Genomic DNA, 17,719 nt, shown 5'->3' with positions numbered 1-17,719 from the left:
TCCAGCACTATGATTTTTGTGTTTTTTCCCCCATTGTTAACTATAATTTTGAGGGTTGATGAGGACCTTAGATCATCCAGCCCACATACATGTTCTTTTGTGTGAATAAATTATTCCATTTTATAGTTTAAAGACCTTGTGGCCCAGAGAATTACATGGCTGAGACGTAGTGGCAGAACGGAGGCTAGAACCTAATTCTCCAGACGCCCAGTTTAGATGTTTCTGATTGTACTTTGTTCTCAACCTTGCCCTAAATGGCCCCTTCCCCTAAATGGCCCCTTCCCCCAAAGCCATAAAAATTATGGCTTGTGGGTCCCACCCACTAGCAGGAGGATGGCGTGTCTTAGCCTTCTTCCCGTTCTGTTCAGTTCCAAATAATAAGTTTATTCACCATCTGTGAGAGGTACTCGACTCAGGGTTGGGTTTGGGGGATCCCATGCCGAGGAGCATTTAGTCTAGCAGGGAACAGAGATGTAACACTGAGTGTGATCTGATGCATTCAGTGAGGATGTATTTACAGGTCAAGGAGCTGTTCAGAGGAGCACACAGTGAAATTGTGTGTGTGTGTGTGTGTGTGTGTGTGTGTGACAGATGCTTGGGGGACTTCAAGGTGAAGAGTTTGGAAAGAGGTTGTTGAAAGTGCATCAGTGAACCTCTGTTCTCTTTCAGGTTAAAGAATGTTACATGTCTTTCAGTGTAGTGGCAGGTGCGGTGGTGGGGGGGTTGTGGCTGGTGTGGACTGTCAGGTGCTGGAGGCTCTCTGGCCTGGGTGTCATCAAGTTGGAAGGCTCAGGAAGAGTTCCTTGGTCAGATTCAGAGATCTAAGGCAGCGGGTCCTGTCTGGAGCCTTCCTGCCCGTTGTCCAAGCTGTGACAGTGTCGATGTGGCTTTGCATGTTCCAGCTTCTGGAACCAGACACCACTGCCTTTCAGATTTCATAGCCTTGGAGGAAGCAGATAATGAATGATAGGAAACAGCTGCTTCTAACGTGGCAGGCAGAAGTGCATCCTCATGGAGCAGTTTGGTAATCACGAGAATATTAGTGGAAAATCCTTTCTGATTAAAGGTTTGGGAGCTGTGGAATGGGATTTGTTTTCATATATTCACCGCTCTTCCCATTGCCTTTCTGTTTCCTGCAGGTTTTATTTTCATTTGTCAAATAATACAGAACTACTTTCTTGTGAAAAATTTAAATAATGTAACACTAGAAAGGTTGGAAAAGAGAGTCCCTTCCTCACTAAACCAAGGGTTTACTTCTCCTGTCCTGGACGTGAGTGTCAGTGCCTTCCTGAACCTTTCCTAGACATTTGCGTGCATGTTTACAGAAGGTGTTGTGGGCCACCTGCATTAGTGAGGGTGGATGGTGGATGTAGGGTGTTTGAAGCAGTCTGGCTTGCACCTGGTTAAATATCTTGGGTCATTCTGACAAGGGAAAGCTGATCTCTTGCCCTGAGAGTTTTATGACTATGATACCCTTGTGCTTAATATTCAGTCTTTTTAATCCCAGGATCATGCTATTGAAGTGAGAGTATGGGACTTGAATTTTTCTCCAGTGCTTGTTTCATAATTTTACAAAGCCTATTTAAGAGAAAGCATATGCCAGGTACCAATTTAAGAGAGGTTGTCTGATTTTTGACCCAAAAGGCAAAGTAACTTCTTTGAATTTTAGTGCTGAGAAGTGGGACCCAGAAGACAGATCCTTGTTTTGTTACAGTCTGATGATATCATGGGAAGCATTGGATGACAAATTGCTAAAATTGTATTGTACCTTTGAACTTGCCACTCCCCAGCAGACCTACCGGCTAGACTTGATGTTTTTGGTTCCTCCCTGAAATGCACTAGCAATTGTCCCAGGAGCAGCAGTTACTGTTGGAATGCTGTCATCATGACCTCAGTGCATGCTGTTTAGACAGACGGGGAAGATGCCGTCTTGGCTTGAGAATGTGCCAGCCACCTGCTGTCATTCAGCTCCAGTGCTCTGAAGGTGTCCAGAACCCGGTCTCCAAGTCTCCTTTAAAAGTAACAAAATACAGACGTGCATAAAAGCTGCAGCATAGGGGGAGGGTGTCTTCAGACACCAGGTTTAAATTCTTCACCCATCCATTTAGGAAGCATGGACGTAGAGAACGAACAGGGAGACAGCTTTGTTTCCCTGTGTCCATCCTGCTCATGAGATGCTGCTGCACTCAGAGGCTGTCCTGGCCTGTGAAGTCACACTCCAGGACAAGGGGTCGGGGTCACTGTGGGGCATGTCATGGGGATATGACCTGGAACTTTTAGCCCTTCTGAGCTTTGCTTTTCACATCTGCAAAATGAGCCTCAGAGTATATCATCATATAGTGGTTAGGAGCATTAACGAGACACCTAGAGTGAGGGCCCAGCTCACAATATAGAGTACAGAAAGCCTTGGGAAAGGGAGTTGTTATTTTAAAATTTTTCTTTTATATTCCTTTATCATGACTTGAGACAGCCCCAGCGCCAGACGTCTGGTGCTGGGCTCTCAACACTATTTGCTGTGGCTAACTTTCCCTTGCTGACAGCCAGTTACGAGCAAGTTTACTTCCCCCCAAATTACCCTTCTGGAATTGCAGGCATTCCTCCCCCACAATGACCACTGCAGTACAGTAAACCCAGGATCTGGTCAAGGGCAGAACTAATCTTAACCACAGTGTACAGGAGTCTGGGGGGCTGGGAGAAACCAACAGTATATGGTTACAGTAAGTTTTAAGTATAAAATCTCAAATTACTTTGGAACAAATTTTAAATGTTAAGGTCTCTCCCAGGTGCTTCCTCTTGAACAGAAAAAGTAAAATCCCATGCACAGGGACGCTTCATGTTTTAAAAAGTCATTTCGAAGTGTGCAAACAGAAACATTTCCCAAGAGGGCCATCGAGCATTTTAGTTCCCTGTGGCAGATTCTGGGCGTGAATTGTAGTAGTGGGGGGCTCGATTTGTGCGGTGATCATTGTTAGCCCCTGGTTAAATCATGCATTCCTAACTGTCGCTGTGAGATCTGTGTTAATGTGAACTATGGAAACGAGTTTTTTCCTTCCTCTTCTTTTGAGCTTGATTTGGGACGTGGAACAGCCGAGTTCCTTTTCTTTGTTATTTTTAGGGGGTCTTTGGGTTCAGGGCTCTGGTTTAGGCTTGAGCGGGGCCAGCTGGCTGCATGGCTCCGGCTGGCCTTGGAGAAGTCTGGCTCACGTTTCTGCAGTGAGAACCCGACTCTGTCTGAATCCGCCCCTCAGAAACTGGAGGCTCTCTCTTCTCCAACTTTCATTTGCCCCACATTTTTGAAAACAGAATGGAAATTCAAATAACAAAAGGAATCTGTGCCAAAAGAAGAATGTTTTACTCGGAATTTGTCTTTTTTATGGGGACCCCGTATGTCTCGTGTCTTGGCCTCTGCCTTTTTTTCTTTTCTCCATCTGACCTTCTGAGGTTGGGGGACCCTGAGGACCGGGAGATGTAGGTTGTGGTGTTAGACGCCCAGGGTTTAGCTGCAGGAAAAGCAAAGCCAGAAAAAAGAGTGTGTTTCTGCCTCCCTTTGAAACAATGTATCCTCCAAAAAAGAAAGTTTCAATATGTAGGAGGATACAGGAAGTTTGTTTGTGAAAACAATCCCCAGGCTATAAAGGAAAGTGTAAATTGCTTTCCTTGTGTCCAACGTGACATTCCTGTTACACCTTCAGGGTCCTCTTGGTGTTTGGGCAGATAGAATTTCTTCTTTCACAGTAGAATGTTTTTCCAACTGCAGAGTTATAGCTGCTTCGCGTGCGGTGATACATGGCTGGGTGTCAAGATAATTTCATAGGGAAGAACCCAAAAGGACTTTAAAAACCTTCAGCTTTCAGAGGGAAAAGAAAAGAGTTGCTTTTACAAAGGGAGTTTTAAATAAAAGAGCATTTATGAGTTTGTGCTTTCTTTCTGCGTAGATCTTTTCAAAGATGGTATTGCAAAAAGATGATACACGTTTTGTTTAATTAACTGAGTCCCTTAAGAGGTAGCTGCCTTGAAGGACCGGGTGCTACAGCTGTGGGGCTGAGTGTCACTTTGCTAGGGAGTCAGACATATGGATGGACAGTGCATAGTGCAAGGGGGACACGCAGTGCCCTGCTGGGGAGGAAGCGGGTGTGTGCGTGGTGTCCTGAGAGGGCTTCCTAAGGGATGGGACGCTTCAGGGGGGTCAGGAAAATCAGGAGGAGTTTGCCAGGTCACATGTGAGTGTAGGTGGCATTATAGGTAGAGGATCAGGTGCAAATTCACGAAAGTGTGAAGCAGCAAGGGATGGTAGGTGAGAAATCCTGACTCCCGAGGCTGGAGTGCAGGATGCCAGGGAAGGAGAGACAGGAGTGGAGCTTGGCCAGCAAGCCTACGGCCAGCGTTGACAGGCCTGAGCCTGTCCCATGGTCCAGTCATTTCCTTCAAGGCTATACTCCCCTTCCTTGAGAGGCCCTCTTAGACTGTGTCCCCGCCACGTCCTCCATCTGCCTTCGCCGTCTCCCCAGCACTGACCACCTGACCCATGCTTGTGACCTATCTTCCATCGCTGGGACATTCTTTTGTCAAAACTAGACTAGTGCCTGGCGCTGAGTGATGCTAGGAAGTCTGGACTCATCTTTTGAGGGAATGGTTGGAGAACCCATGACGGGTCTAAATTGGAGTCACATGAGCGTGGTTGGGTGTTAGGAAGAGTGGTGAGGATGACAGAAGAGCTGCCATCGAGCTTTAGGCAGAGAAGGAAGGGTCTTAATGATGCTACCCCGTGACCCCCTTGGGTGGGTCCAGGATGTGCTGACCTGGTTGTTTATCCATATCTAGTACTAGGACTAGTTTATGAGTGGTATTTTTAAAGTGTACTAAAAATTACGGAGAAGCTCGAGGAATTTTTTTCTCCACTATGCAAAACTAACAGCTTCCCAGGTATTTCAAAGAAGTCATGATGTTATAAGACAGGTTTTTGATAGTTTAGTGACTGAAAAATGTTAGGGAATAGTCTTTCTTTGGAATACATTGAATGCTTTGAAATAAAGTGGGTTCTTTAGGTGAAATGGGTTTTGTTAGACTTTTGGCTTCAAGACAGCTCACTTCATAGCCAGCGGCCTTATAACTGTGCACATTGTGCCCCACATATGCATGAAGGTATTCATGATCAATGTGTATTTGACTTAATAATAACAAAAAGAAACAGAAAAAAAAGATAAGCAAGTGGGTACTCCGCAGTCCTCCTGAGAGGATTTATGTGATCTCTCCTTCTGTCTGCTGGTCTTGAGGGAGTTAACCTTAACCCATGTGTGAATTTTCCTGGTAACGGAACCTCATCACTTTCAGACCTGGATAATTTTTATTTTTCCCTCTGATTTTGGACAGAAATTTTCCTAAAACGAAATTTCGAACATTTTCTGCTCACAAAGCGCATTTAACAATTTTTCCCCTTGTTTATGAAAGAATGAATTATTCGCAATTACTGATTATTGACACTGGTGCGACTGTTTGCTGAGTGACCCCAGCATGCCACATTTTCTAAGCTATTCTCCTAGGTTTTAGGTAGCTGACGCTCCTGGCAGCATACCCACCTGTGCCTATTTCACATTTACCCAATTTGTGTCTCTTGGAAGGCAGGAAAAGAAAATAACTTACTTGCTTTCAAAAATGGGAATAAATAGGCTTTAGGTTGAGGGTCTGAGCAGTCTGGTGTTAAGTCAAGAGGATGTAGTCACTGCATTGTTTTTATATTTTTAACAAATCAAAGAAGGACTCATTTTATATGTTTTAAGTCTTTCTAACATCAAACCATTCATATTTGAAAAGCAAAAGACTGCAGTATCATTACTTCTCCTGCTGATGGTATTGAGTTTGCAGAGTAAAAAGAAAATCTTCTCAAGCCACCTTCTTTTTTTTTAATTTCTGATAAATATGATGTTACAAATGATCAGGTTACAATGTTTGTGTTTGTTAGGTAAAGTCCCTGTTGTAGTTGTGCCCCTCCTTACATTGTGCCCATTAGGTGAGATCCCCCTTTCTCTGCCCCCTTTCTCCAACTTGAATTAAATTGAGTTTTTCTTTGGTGTGAGCGTCTATTAGTTTGTCTACTGGCTGTATGTTAGTACTGAGCACATTGGATGCTTGCTTTTCCATTCTTGGGATACTTTACTCAGAAGAATGTTCTCCAGCTCCATCCAGGCCACTTTATTCTTACATGTTTGCCTAGAGGCCTTGCCTTACCCTCTGGTTCAAAGGTGTGCAAGGTGAGGTCCTGCAGGTGTTCCTGTACTAAGCGGTCTTTTGAAAATTATCTCTGACAATGATGATTATTTGTTGGTCTTCTACCACGTGTAAAGCACTGCAAACAACACAAGGAAATGACTTCTTTCTAGAAAGGTAAATTCTAGTTTGGAAGAGGAAGTACTGGAGGAGAGATTCGTGTCCAGCATGCGTCAGGGGCGCTGCGGGTAGCCCAGCCCCAGGACGTCCATGGATAAACAAGAGTCCTCCTCTTCCCAGAAGGTTGACATTTGACTGCAGATTGACTTGGATGGAGCTGAGAGGAAGGAAGAGGCCCCAGAGAAAGGCACATAAGCAGAATCAGGTCTGTCCATCAGGAAGGTGGCACCTGGTGTCCTGGCCAGATCACCATGCCTGAGTTGAGGCTGGTCTGTACACGCCGGGCGGGAAGAGGCTGCAGAAGTCGGGGGAGGTGACCACATCTGCTTGGAAACGGTGGCTTGTAACCTTCATGGACGGGGGAGACTTACCGCTGCATCTTGTCTAAGGAGTGCAGTGCTGGGTTGGAGAAGGGAGAGGAGGGCTGGCTAAGAGGAGAATGGTGGCCAGGAGCGGCGGGGTGGAAGGGGCCAGGCGTGCTGTAACTCTGAGTGCTGCTTCTCAGGAGAGTTTGTGCAGTCCGGGCTTCTCTGTGTGAGTCTCCCAGGGGAGACAGTGGGTTCTGGAGTTGGATTAACCTGGACCTCAAGACCAGTACTGCCGCCTTCTAACTCTGTCATCTCCATCAGTGTCCTCCTGTGTGAGAGGGAGACAATAAAGCTGATCCTGTGGACTCTTCAGAAGAATAAATGAGGCTGATTAATCAACTACTGTATAAACATGGTAGATGCTCTGTAAATGGCAATTTCCTTGGCCAGCCCTTCCTCAGGGCTGTAGTCTGGAGCCTTCTGAGGCCCACAGCCCTGCCTACTTTTTGAGTCACTCACCACCACTGTCAGCTGGGCGGGCCCGAGAGGAGTTGCATTACTCCATCCTGTTCCCGCACTTCTCCCTGCCCTCTAATGTAGCCGTGTTCTGTCTGGAGCGGAGTTTGAATAACTCAGCTGTCTGGAAGTTACACCAGAAACTGCAACAAAAAAATAGCCGGGCGTTGTGGTGGGCGCCTGTAATCCCAGCTGCTCGGGAGGCTGAGGCAGGAGAATCGTGGAAGCCCAAGAGCTGGAGGTTGCTGTGAATCCTGTGATGTCATGGCACTCTACCGAGGGCGGTAAAGTGAGACTCTGTCTCTATAAAAAAAAAAAAAAAAAAGAAAGAAAAGGGGGCTCCTGTGGTAGGGGAGGCCCTGGATTAATGGCAGTCAGCGGGAAACCCTGGGACTTATAACATTTAGTAAATTGCTCAGAGTTGTTCAGCTAATGAAGGTCAAACAGGAGCCAGCATCCAGTTCTTCTTGCACTGCGGAGGTTAGACAACTGCCAGAGAGCATGTGCAAGTTGACCTAGGCCTAAGAGAGTGGACAACAGCCCTGCCCCCTCTGCCTTTTTGAAAGGTACTCGCAGTGGCAGGTCTAAACATGCCCAGGCCTTATCAGCCTTATAAAATTAACAACATGTTGACATCCTCTGAACTCATCCATTCAACAAATAATCCTTGAATCCCTTTCCTGTCCCAGGAACTGTCCTAACTGTTGGGGATAGTATGGTGACCAGAATGTGGCTGATGTCTGAGGTATTGGGAAATGACACCAGCCATGCAAGTAGGAGATTAGCTCGGAGGGGTGAAGAAAGGTGAGGGCCAGGGAAATATTTCCAGTGAAAAGGATGTCAGTGCTGAGATCTGCGGCTGGGTAGTACCAGGTAAGGAGGCAGTAGAATCCCTTCAAATGTAATAATCACTCTTTCTCTTTTAATGTAATACACTATTTAATATTTTATTAAGCTTGGATGATGACAGATGATAATTAGTCTTAAAATCTGGAGGTACCCAAATACGTTGTCCCTGGCTGTTTTTATCTAAGTCATGTATGGACAGTACGTGTGCAGGGCTGGGTGAGGAGCTGAGTCGTGTGTAAGCCGGTGCGTTGTGTCTGATTGCATTCGAGGCCAGTTCTGTCAGTCAAGCCCGTGCAGGCACTTTGTCACACTCTGGGTTGGTTGTCTGGGCTTGCCTGTCCAGGGCAGGTGCTCTTTATTTTAATTTATATTATGTATATTTGCTCTGAAAGTTGTTTTTGTTGAAACTTGAAAATCCAGGTGCCTGCAGGATGGGCAGACTTACTGGAAATTTGCTGAGCAAAGTTTGTTAACAAACTTTGGCACCTCACAGCCAAGTGCAGTGGGCTGTATAGAGAGCTGTCCATTACAACCTCCAGTGCAGTTATCAGTATGGAACTCGTTTGCATTTGTTTTATTTTTTGTTTTTTTGACGCAGAGTCTCGCTCTGTTGCCCCGGCTAGAGTACAGTGGCATCATCTTAGCTCACTGCAGCCATGAACTTCTGGGCTCAGGCCATTCACCTGCCTCAGCCTCCTGAGTAGCTGGGACTACAGGTGCCCGCCACCAGGCCTGCTAATTTTTCCGTTTTTAGTAGAGACAGGGTCTTGCTCTTGCTCAGGCTGGTCTCGAACTCCTAGGCTTAGGGATCCTCCTGCCTTGGCCTCCCAAAGTGCTGGGATTACAGGAGTGAGCTGCTGCTCCCCGGTCTCTGGGACTCATTTTCTGTCCTTGTCTATCACAGTTGGTATTTCCTGAAACATGATGGCAGAGTTTCCAAAGTGGGGAGCCAGTGATTGTGGAGAAACAACATCAGAAGGACTGTGGATGTGGCAGGGAATCCCGGCCTCACTCAGCATTTAGCACCTTTCTGTTCGATCTGTCTGATGAGATCACGAGAAGAATGTGTTTGTAGCGACCATCTTCCTGCACCTGTCATTTGTGAAGTTTCTTTTTAACATGAAGAAGCAGAGGGGAGATAACTGCATGTAGCTAACTTTCCTTTCTTCTGTTTATGGAATGGTATGAATTTGTAGTAGTGATTTAAGATTTCTTAAAAAATTAATTAATTGATTTTTAATAATTAAGCAAATAATAGTAGAAATGACGCTCAGATTTGGCAAAATCATGATAGGACTTTAATGACCGAAGCTGGGGAGCACTGCCTGGGCATAATGTGGATTTTTTTTTCCTCCGGCTCTTGGGTATTTAATCCCTGTTCCTGAGGAGCTATTTAAAATTCAGACGTTAAAATCTGATAACACAATAATATATTTACTACTTCACATCGACTAGTTTGGCTGTAATAAAAAAGATGGCCAATAGTGAATGTTGGGGGATTTGTAGAGAAGTTGGAACCTTCATAAATTGCTGGCAGGAATGTGACATGGTACAGGTCCTTTGGAAAACGGTTGGCAGTTTCTCAACAAGTAAAACGTAGAGTGACCACCTGACCCCGTAATTCCTTTGCTAGGTAAATACCCAAGAGAATTGAAAACGTATATTCTCATAAAAAATGGTACACGAATGTTCATAGCACTATTATTCATAATAGCCAAAAGGTAAAAACAACCCAAGTGCCTATCAAAGTGTTTTTAACCTTTTCTATGTCACAGCACACTTGCACCTATAGTTAAACTTCCCTGGCTCACTTAAATTATGTGGACCAAAAAAGAGAGAGAGAGAGAGAGAATATACTTAGTGTGCTTTGAACTGCTTTCAAAAATAATTTAATAAATGATCTTAAAAATTTTTAGTGGCACAAGTAACATCCTTTCACAGCACACCAGTGTGTCACAGCACCCAGGTTGAAAATCACTGGCCTATCAGCTGATTTAATGGATAAAAAAACGTGGTCTGTCTATACAGTGGGATATTAGCCATGGAAAGGATGTGCAGCCATGTGGATAAACCGTGAACATACTGCAGTTGAAATAAGCCACATCCGTAGGGTCATATATTGTATGACTCTGTATAGGAAATGCTCAGAAATGTTTAGATTAGTGCTTGCAAAGATTGGGGAGAAGGAATAAGGAACGATAGCTAATGGGCGTTTCTCTTTGGGAGTGAGGGAAATGTTGTTAAATTATAGTTAATCTTCCAACAACACGGGTTTGAACTTCGTGGGTCCATATGATTATTTTTGTCAATAAATGTGTTGGAAAATTTGGGGGGGGGATCTGTGACAATTTGACGCAACTCAAATAATGAACCCTGCAGTCTGAAATATTGAAAGGTATGTGGTGAAAAGTGGTTAAAGATGGGAAAGTTCACTCTTGCAGCTTAACTCACTTATTAAAGGATTTATTGTAATGAACCTTTTTCATCGATGCCACTAAAAGTACCACAACAAATTGTCTTTAGGAAGCACTGACAGACACAGTTCTTCATGTTGTCTTAGTTTAAACCCAAGGAAGCTGAAGTCTAGGAAGAGAGTAAGTAACTGTCCCTCGACACCCAGGAGATGCAGATGTCCAGCTGGCTCTTAATCCCTGACTCTGCGTCCACTCTGTTCTTATTTTTCCATCATGCCCCTGCCTGTTGTTTTGGTATACGTGGGTGCGTTCATTCTTCATTCATTCAGTAGTTACTTACTGAGTGCCTCCTATGAATAAGACTCTGTTCTAGAAGCTGGAGATACTGCCAGCAATAAAACAGACAAGACCCCGAGTGTGGTAGACATTTTGGAGGGAGGTGACACATAGGAAGCCATCAGACTAATAAACCAGGTAGTTTTAAAAAGTGATGTCTGCAGGAGAAAAAATTTTAAAAGGAGGTCTGATAGGAATGACAATGGGAGGACTTCTTCAGGTTGGAAGGTCCTGCAGTGTGTGTGTATAAAATACGCATGTACATGATTTATATTAGATTTAAGGATGTATTGTACACACTTCTATATGGTATGTATAAACACATGATATTATAAAGTAAATTTAAAATAAAATACTTCCTTTTTCTTTTCTTTCTTTCTTTTTTTTTTTTTTTTAGACAGAATCTCACTATGTCACCCTCCATAGAGTGCTGTGGCGTCACAGCTCACAGCAATCTCAAACTCTTGGGTTTAAGTGATTCTCTTGCCTCCGCCTCCCATGTAGCTAGAACTATAGGTGCCCACCACAATGTCCAGCTATTTTTTTGTTGTAATTGTCATTGTTGTTTGGCAGGTCTGGGGCTGGGTTCGAACCCGCCAGCCCCAGTGTATATGGCTGGTGCCCTAGCTGCTGAGCTACAGGCACCGAGCCAATGCTTCCTTTTTCAATAGAAGACTGTCTCTTTAGATGTGTGTCTCTTCTATCAAGGCACAAGCCTTGTACAGAGTCACTTCAGGGGGTTTCTCCTTAGCAATCTGATCTATGCCTTTTGCTTGGGTGACTAAGCAGTTGCTGTGATGACCGTGAGCAGAAGACCACATCTGCAGTTGTTGGCCCTCTTCAGGACCACCTGTTGACCGTGTATATCATGAGAATTCCTTGAGGGAATGGTAAGCCCTACACAGGCAAATGTTACATAGGAGCATCCAGTTGATGTCTTTTTCCTGGGTAAATAAATACAGTAGGAACTCTGAAAGTTGACCATCCAAGGGACTGGAACAAACTGGTTAACACATGAAGGCGGTCAACATAAGGAACTAGGCATACTGTATTGATAGGTACATGTGGTGCATGTCTGGTGTATGAAAATTAGGTCAACGTAAGGAGGTGGGCAGTGTAGGGAGGTGGTCAACTAGGGAGGTTCTACTGTGCATCTAAATAAATACCAGTTGGCTCAGGGGGAATGAACTCTTTAGGGGAAGATGTCATTTCTTTCTAGGACTCTCAAGCAGAAAATTTCTGTACTGTTGGTAGGGCCATGCCTCTTCAAAACAAGAAACAGGAAAGGATGGAGGGATTTAGGCCAAGTATCTGTGAGTTCCGGGGCTGTTTGGGGAGGATGGGGCAGGTGGACCCTTGGGAAAGGTTTCAGTCCTGTTGTTTCACTTAAGGATGGTCTTGGGAATGGCTGTCAGGAATGGAAGCAGTAGCCATCTACCCTGTGTTTTCCTCTTCCCCAAAGTTTCCCCCCATCTGCTGCCGCCCGCCTGCCTGTGCTGTTTGTTTTCTCATTGCTTAACTCTTTTTCTTGGAGCCGTTCTCCCACATTTTCTTCTCTATCTTAAAAAAAACACACAAAAACAACAGTGGAGGAGAATAGCTCTGTAGGTCTTTCTTGGATCACCCCGCCCCCTTCCAAATGTTCTTTCAGAGGTTGCCCAATTGTGTCCTTAAGGGCCAAGCCTGGATCCTACACTCGATGCAACGAGCCCTCAAGTTTTGCAGTATTTCCAAAAATTTGCCAGCATTGTTTTTCGTGCTCGCGCATGTTTCTGTGGGGCAGGTGCTTCACTTTCTTTTTGTTTACAGGCTGAGACACAAGTCAGAACATGAGCTGAGCGAGCTGGCCTCTCCCTCGTTAGGAGGCCCTGAGGGTGCCAGGGTGGGTGTTGACCTGGGCTGAGAACCGCTTGACATTTTCTCTTTGCTGTAGCATTGTCTGACTCTGCTTTTGTCTTTTTCTGAGATGCTGTTAATAATAGCGTTCAAAAAAACTTGAAGTGTACAGCCTTACATACCATATTTTTATTTGGTACTAGAAAGGAATAAGTCACTTTTTTGTAAATTTAAGTTTTTGAAAGGCTGAGTAGGGCACACCTATAATTCTAGCGCTTTGGGAGGCCAAAGCAGGTGAATCACTTGAGGCCAGAAGTTCAAGATCAGCCTGAGCAATGTGGTGAGACTTAGTCTCTACAAAAAATAAAAAAAATTAGCTGGGTATGGTAGCACATCCCTGCAGTTTCAGTTACTTAGTAGGCTGAGACACGAACTTGAACCCAGGAGTTGGAGGTTGCAGTGAGCTGTGATCATGCCATTGCCCTCTAGCCTCGACACAGAGTGAGACTGTCTTTTCCCCAGAAAGTTTTTTTGGAAAAATTGATTTGGGAACTATAAGCAGAGAATTTGTGAATTCCATACTATGAAACGCCTTAGAAGCTGTCATTGTCATGTGGTTTATCTCTACCCTTTCAGGTCACTCACCCCTGGCTCGAAGAGCAAGTTTTTTTTGCCACATTCAAATGTGCAAAAGAATTCTCTCCAGATTTCTTGGAAAAATGTGTCGAGTCCCCTCACCTGTATTTTACAGCGTTCTTTAGAAACTTGGGCTACCTAACTGATGCAGGCTGACTTTGGATAATGTCTCTCCGTAAAAAGTATTTTCTTGTCTGACCCATCTGAGTGGGAAAGCCATCTGTATTTACATAGCCGTTAAAATTTCTGATGGCAGTCACAGACAGTAAGCTAAGTCAGCTTAAACGATGTGTAATTTCCTGTTACGTAAAACCGTTCTTTACTGAGATCAGCTAAAGGGACGTCTGTGAACACTCTGTATTGCAGGGGACATCTGGCAGTGAGCAGTGGGGACCCTGGCGCCAGCCCCTGGGTGGGCAGGTCCCTCTGGGAGCCTCAGTGCCTCATCTCCAAGTGGGATGTTAGGAGGATTAAGTGTTTATATATTATTAAGTCTTTACAAAGCACCTGCCACGTACAAAATGACATTTAACTGTTTGCTGTTATTATACCTGTAATTTTATATTTTCGTTTTTCCCAGTTCTATTCTTTTGACTGTTATACCAGAGGAAACTTGAGTACCTTTTAACCACAGTATTTACTGTAAGATAGATCAACCCTATTGTATTTTGCATTAAAAGTCGTCAGAATTTTATTTAAGCCATAAATTTGTGGCTCTGAAGATGGAAACTAATTTTTTTTTTTATTTGCCAGACACAAACCACTTGGAAGTTTTCCTCCCGCACTCCCTGCTATGATGTTACCCTTGAGAGGGGCTGGCAGCCAGGCGTTTTGGCTTCTCCTGCCTTCGACCCTTTCTAGTTGCTTCTTGAATCCGTGATGAGTGCTGTGTGTTAGTGTCACGGTTTCCTCATGTCAATTAATTGTTTTCTTTTTTTTTTTTATTAAATCATAGCTGTGTACATTAGTATGATCATGGGGCACCATACACTTGGTTCATAGACCGTTTGACACATTTTCATCACACTAGTTAACATAGCTTTCATGGCATTTTCTTAGTTATTTTTTCTTTAGAGAAGCTTAGAAAGCTCCTTAGACACGGCCTTGTCTGTTCCCTCGCCCTCCGTGGGAGGGACAGAAGGGGGGCACTGCTGCACGATGGGGCAGCGGTCACAGGGAAATGGGTCTCTCTTTGTCCTGACCGTCAGTCCCAGCTGAACCAACACAAGGCCTGGCTTCTGTAAATCAAGTGCACCGTGCGTACAGCTGTGTTTTGTTAAGCACGATACAAAACGAGACAGTATAACAACACTTCGAATTCTGCACTTGTACCATCTTTTAATGTATTAACCTCAAAAGAACTATTTTTTCATGTCAGCTACCATGGTATACAAATGGTACCAATTACTTGCCCTCTTGATGGCAACTGGCTTTGCTGTCAGGGGACTTGAACTGTCTGTTAACATGGGTTTGGGATGAAGGTGGTGCCTTATTAATTTGAAGGGGGAAGAGGGTAAGTCCTAGGAAGTATAGTCATAGAGATAAAGGGCCAGTGGGACCCCCAGGGTCACCTTCTGAGCCCGTGGATGTCACACAGTGGCAAAAGGCTAGGGGCTTTGGATTTGCTTGAGGTCACCAAGTATGTGAGAGTCAGAGCCACAGGCACAGTGTGAAGGGGACTATAAGATGAGAGGATGCTGGAGATGAGTATCAGTCAGGTGGCCGGGGCATGGGACATTTCGTGTTGGTTCTTAGCAGATAGTAAAAGCTGGGTTTTCTGGAAACAAGGGAAAGGTTCTGTCAAGTCACTCTGGTAAGTGAGCTGATGTCACAGGCAGACCTGTGGGAATTCTTACCCTGCTGTGGTGGAAGGCACAAAGGGTGGGCTCTTCTCTGACTTCTCATGAGGGGTGTCCACAGCCCTTGGCCAGGGGGTTGCGTGATAAATATTTGGTGAGTGAGCGTATGAAGAAAAGATGAGGACCGGACAGGTTAACTCTGAATACTGACAGGTGTTTGTGCGGGGGTGGGGTGGGAGTGGAGGATTGTACTAACATATGGATTTATACTTCTCTAAACTGTGGTTTTTGACCTCACCCAGACTTTTCCTTCTCTCTTCTCCTTTGTTCAACCAATATTTAAGTGGCTTCCTTGTGCGGGGCGGTGCCTGAGATGAGTCATGCAGACATGTGGGGTCTGGCTCCGTGTTGCAGGGAGGCACGGGGACAAATGAACATGTCAATTCTGTGGGGGGGGGGCTCGGGAGGCCCCTGGGGAACAAGCTGCGCGGTGAGGACCAGGGACTGCCGGGCTCCTCTGTATGCTGTGGTTGGCGGAGGCCTCCCTGCGAGTATGCGGTGTGAGCTGGGACTGACGTTAAGGAGGCAAGAACATTCTAAGTAGAAGGGCCATCTCGGGAAAGCCCACGAGGTAGACAGGAGCTGGAAGTGCCTGACCAGTGTCCAGCATCCTCGTGGTTAGGGGAGAATGTGGCCCGAGAGGATGTTGGGGACTGCCACTGGCCTTTGCTGGCTGGGAACTGTCTCCCCAGTGCAGTGGGGATCTGACAATGTTTCAAGCGAGGGAGGGACGTTTAAGTTGTGTGTGAAGAAGGCTTTAGGAACCTTGAGAACACTCTGCTGAGGGAGAGCAGCCAGTCTCGGCGGACCATGGGCTATATGATTCTGTTTATGAGAAATGTGCAGAATCTATTAAGTGGAACATGGAGGCAAGTCCACAGAGACGGGGTGTAGATTGGCGAGCCGGTGCCCAGGGTTCAGGGGAAGTGGGTTGGGGAGCGACTGCTAACGGGGACAGGGTTTCACGGGGGGATGTGTTAAAAAATGTTCTAAAATTGGTTGTGGTTAGGGTTGCACAGCTGTCCCCAGGTTAGCAGCTGTTGTGGCCTCTCCCCACCCTCTCTGTGTTGGGGGCCCCCCCCACCGGAGGAGCAGCCGTTAATGGCAGATTCTTGCCATCAAACCTAAAAATCTCCCCAGCCGGCACCGGGTTCACGCTCTTCTTTTATAATCCTGGGAAATGGCTTTCTGTCCTGACTCTGCCTTTTATTGGCTGTGTGACTTCAGGCCAGTTACTTAAAAGCTCCCTTAGCCCCAATTTATTTATTTATTTTTAGATTTTTTATTTTTATTTTCACACATACTTAAATAATACTTGCTCTGACCTGGCAGTGTTTGTAATAACCATGTTAAGAATATTGACTCATTTACACATTTTAACATGTTTAATCATCCAGTTAACCCTGTGAGGAAGGTACTGGGACCCCCTTCACTTTGTAGATGAGGCCCAGAGAGGTTCAGTGACTTCCACGTGACACATAGCTGGGAAGCAACAGAGTGAATCCAGGCTGCCTGGTTGCAGAGGCAACAGTGCCCTTCCCTTCCCGGGCTGTAAACTGGACTTACAGCTCTTTCTTGCTGTTTCCAGTCCTTTGATGTTCAGTTACTTGAACAGTAACTGAATTATATCCTTTCCACAGTGCTCTGCATGGTGCCTGAAATGAAGTAAATACTCAGCATTTGAAAGTCTGCAAATAAATGGACTCAATTATTTTTCCCCTTCACTTCTTTGCTGACCACTACCGAGCCCCGCAGGGATTGGACACACTGTTGAGGTCTGGGTCCTGTCTTCTTACTGATGGTCTTTGAGCTGTGCTTTCTTCATCAGCAAACTGGAGACAATATGTAATTACCTGGACAGGATCCTCCCTCGAGTCACTATAAGGACCCATGAGCCCTTGTGTGTGCAGGTGCCCAGGAAGCCATGCAGCCTCCCCTGTGAGTGCAGGGCTTGTATGTTGTATGTGGCCCAGCTGTTTGTATCATGCACTGTGAAATGATGTTGGCCGTGTTGGGAGATAGCTGGATGAAGAGTTTTTCCATGCAATTCCCGCTAGCTCAGGTGGAGAGGAGGTGATGGATGAGTTGTGTGCTCACCTCCATGCAGGGGAGCTTCGCACCAGCCAGTACTGGCGCCTAACCAATGGCTTCCGGCTTGCTGCCGTGGCCACATGGGGTGCATCTGCTGAGCTGGTTCTCTCCCGTACTATAAACTTAAACTTGTTGTGCATGCAGGGAACTACGTAGTTAATTTTACCGTTGGTTCAGCATGAACATGCCGGTGACAATAGTTGTGCCAGTGTTTGGTTTTTAGACCAAATCTAATTTATAGTTTTGGCAAAACAAGCCTCACTAGCGGGGGCAAAAACAACTTTCTGGGTAAAGTGAATTCCTTTCTTCTGTTTCACTTGTGGCTCCTTCCTTCCCCTTCCCCCCCACTTTGGTCCAAGTATTACAAAATTGGATACAATGGTTTAGTTACTGAATTCCAACAAACGACCTTGGAAAGTACTTCTTTCTTTTATATCAGGGTACTGTGGTGTGCTTGATGTTCATCTCCAGAATTTTGTTTTTGTTTTCA

The 17,719-nt window shown here is 45.3% G+C and overlaps 1 protein-coding gene across 3 annotated transcripts in view; it reads left to right on the top strand.

Moving 5' to 3' along the window:
- CNKSR3 (CNKSR family member 3) overlaps nt 1–17,719 on the top strand; it is a 98,247-nt gene that overhangs the window by 23,431 nt on the left and 57,097 nt on the right. The window contains exon 1 of one of the 3 annotated variants that reach the window (XM_053591326.1): nt 15,566–15,629. The exons of the other annotated variants lie outside the window; for them this stretch is intronic. The gene's annotated coding sequence lies outside the window, so the exon portion shown is untranslated. Of the gene's footprint in view, nt 1–15,565; nt 15,630–17,719 lie in introns of those variants that run through there. 3 annotated transcript variants of the gene reach the window in all.

This window comes from Nycticebus coucang, chromosome 5 (assembly GCF_027406575.1).
Source record: "Nycticebus coucang isolate mNycCou1 chromosome 5, mNycCou1.pri, whole genome shotgun sequence".
NCBI classification, from domain to species: domain Eukaryota; kingdom Metazoa; phylum Chordata; class Mammalia; order Primates; family Lorisidae; genus Nycticebus; species Nycticebus coucang.
This window is presented reverse-complemented; position numbering and strand designations above follow the sequence as displayed.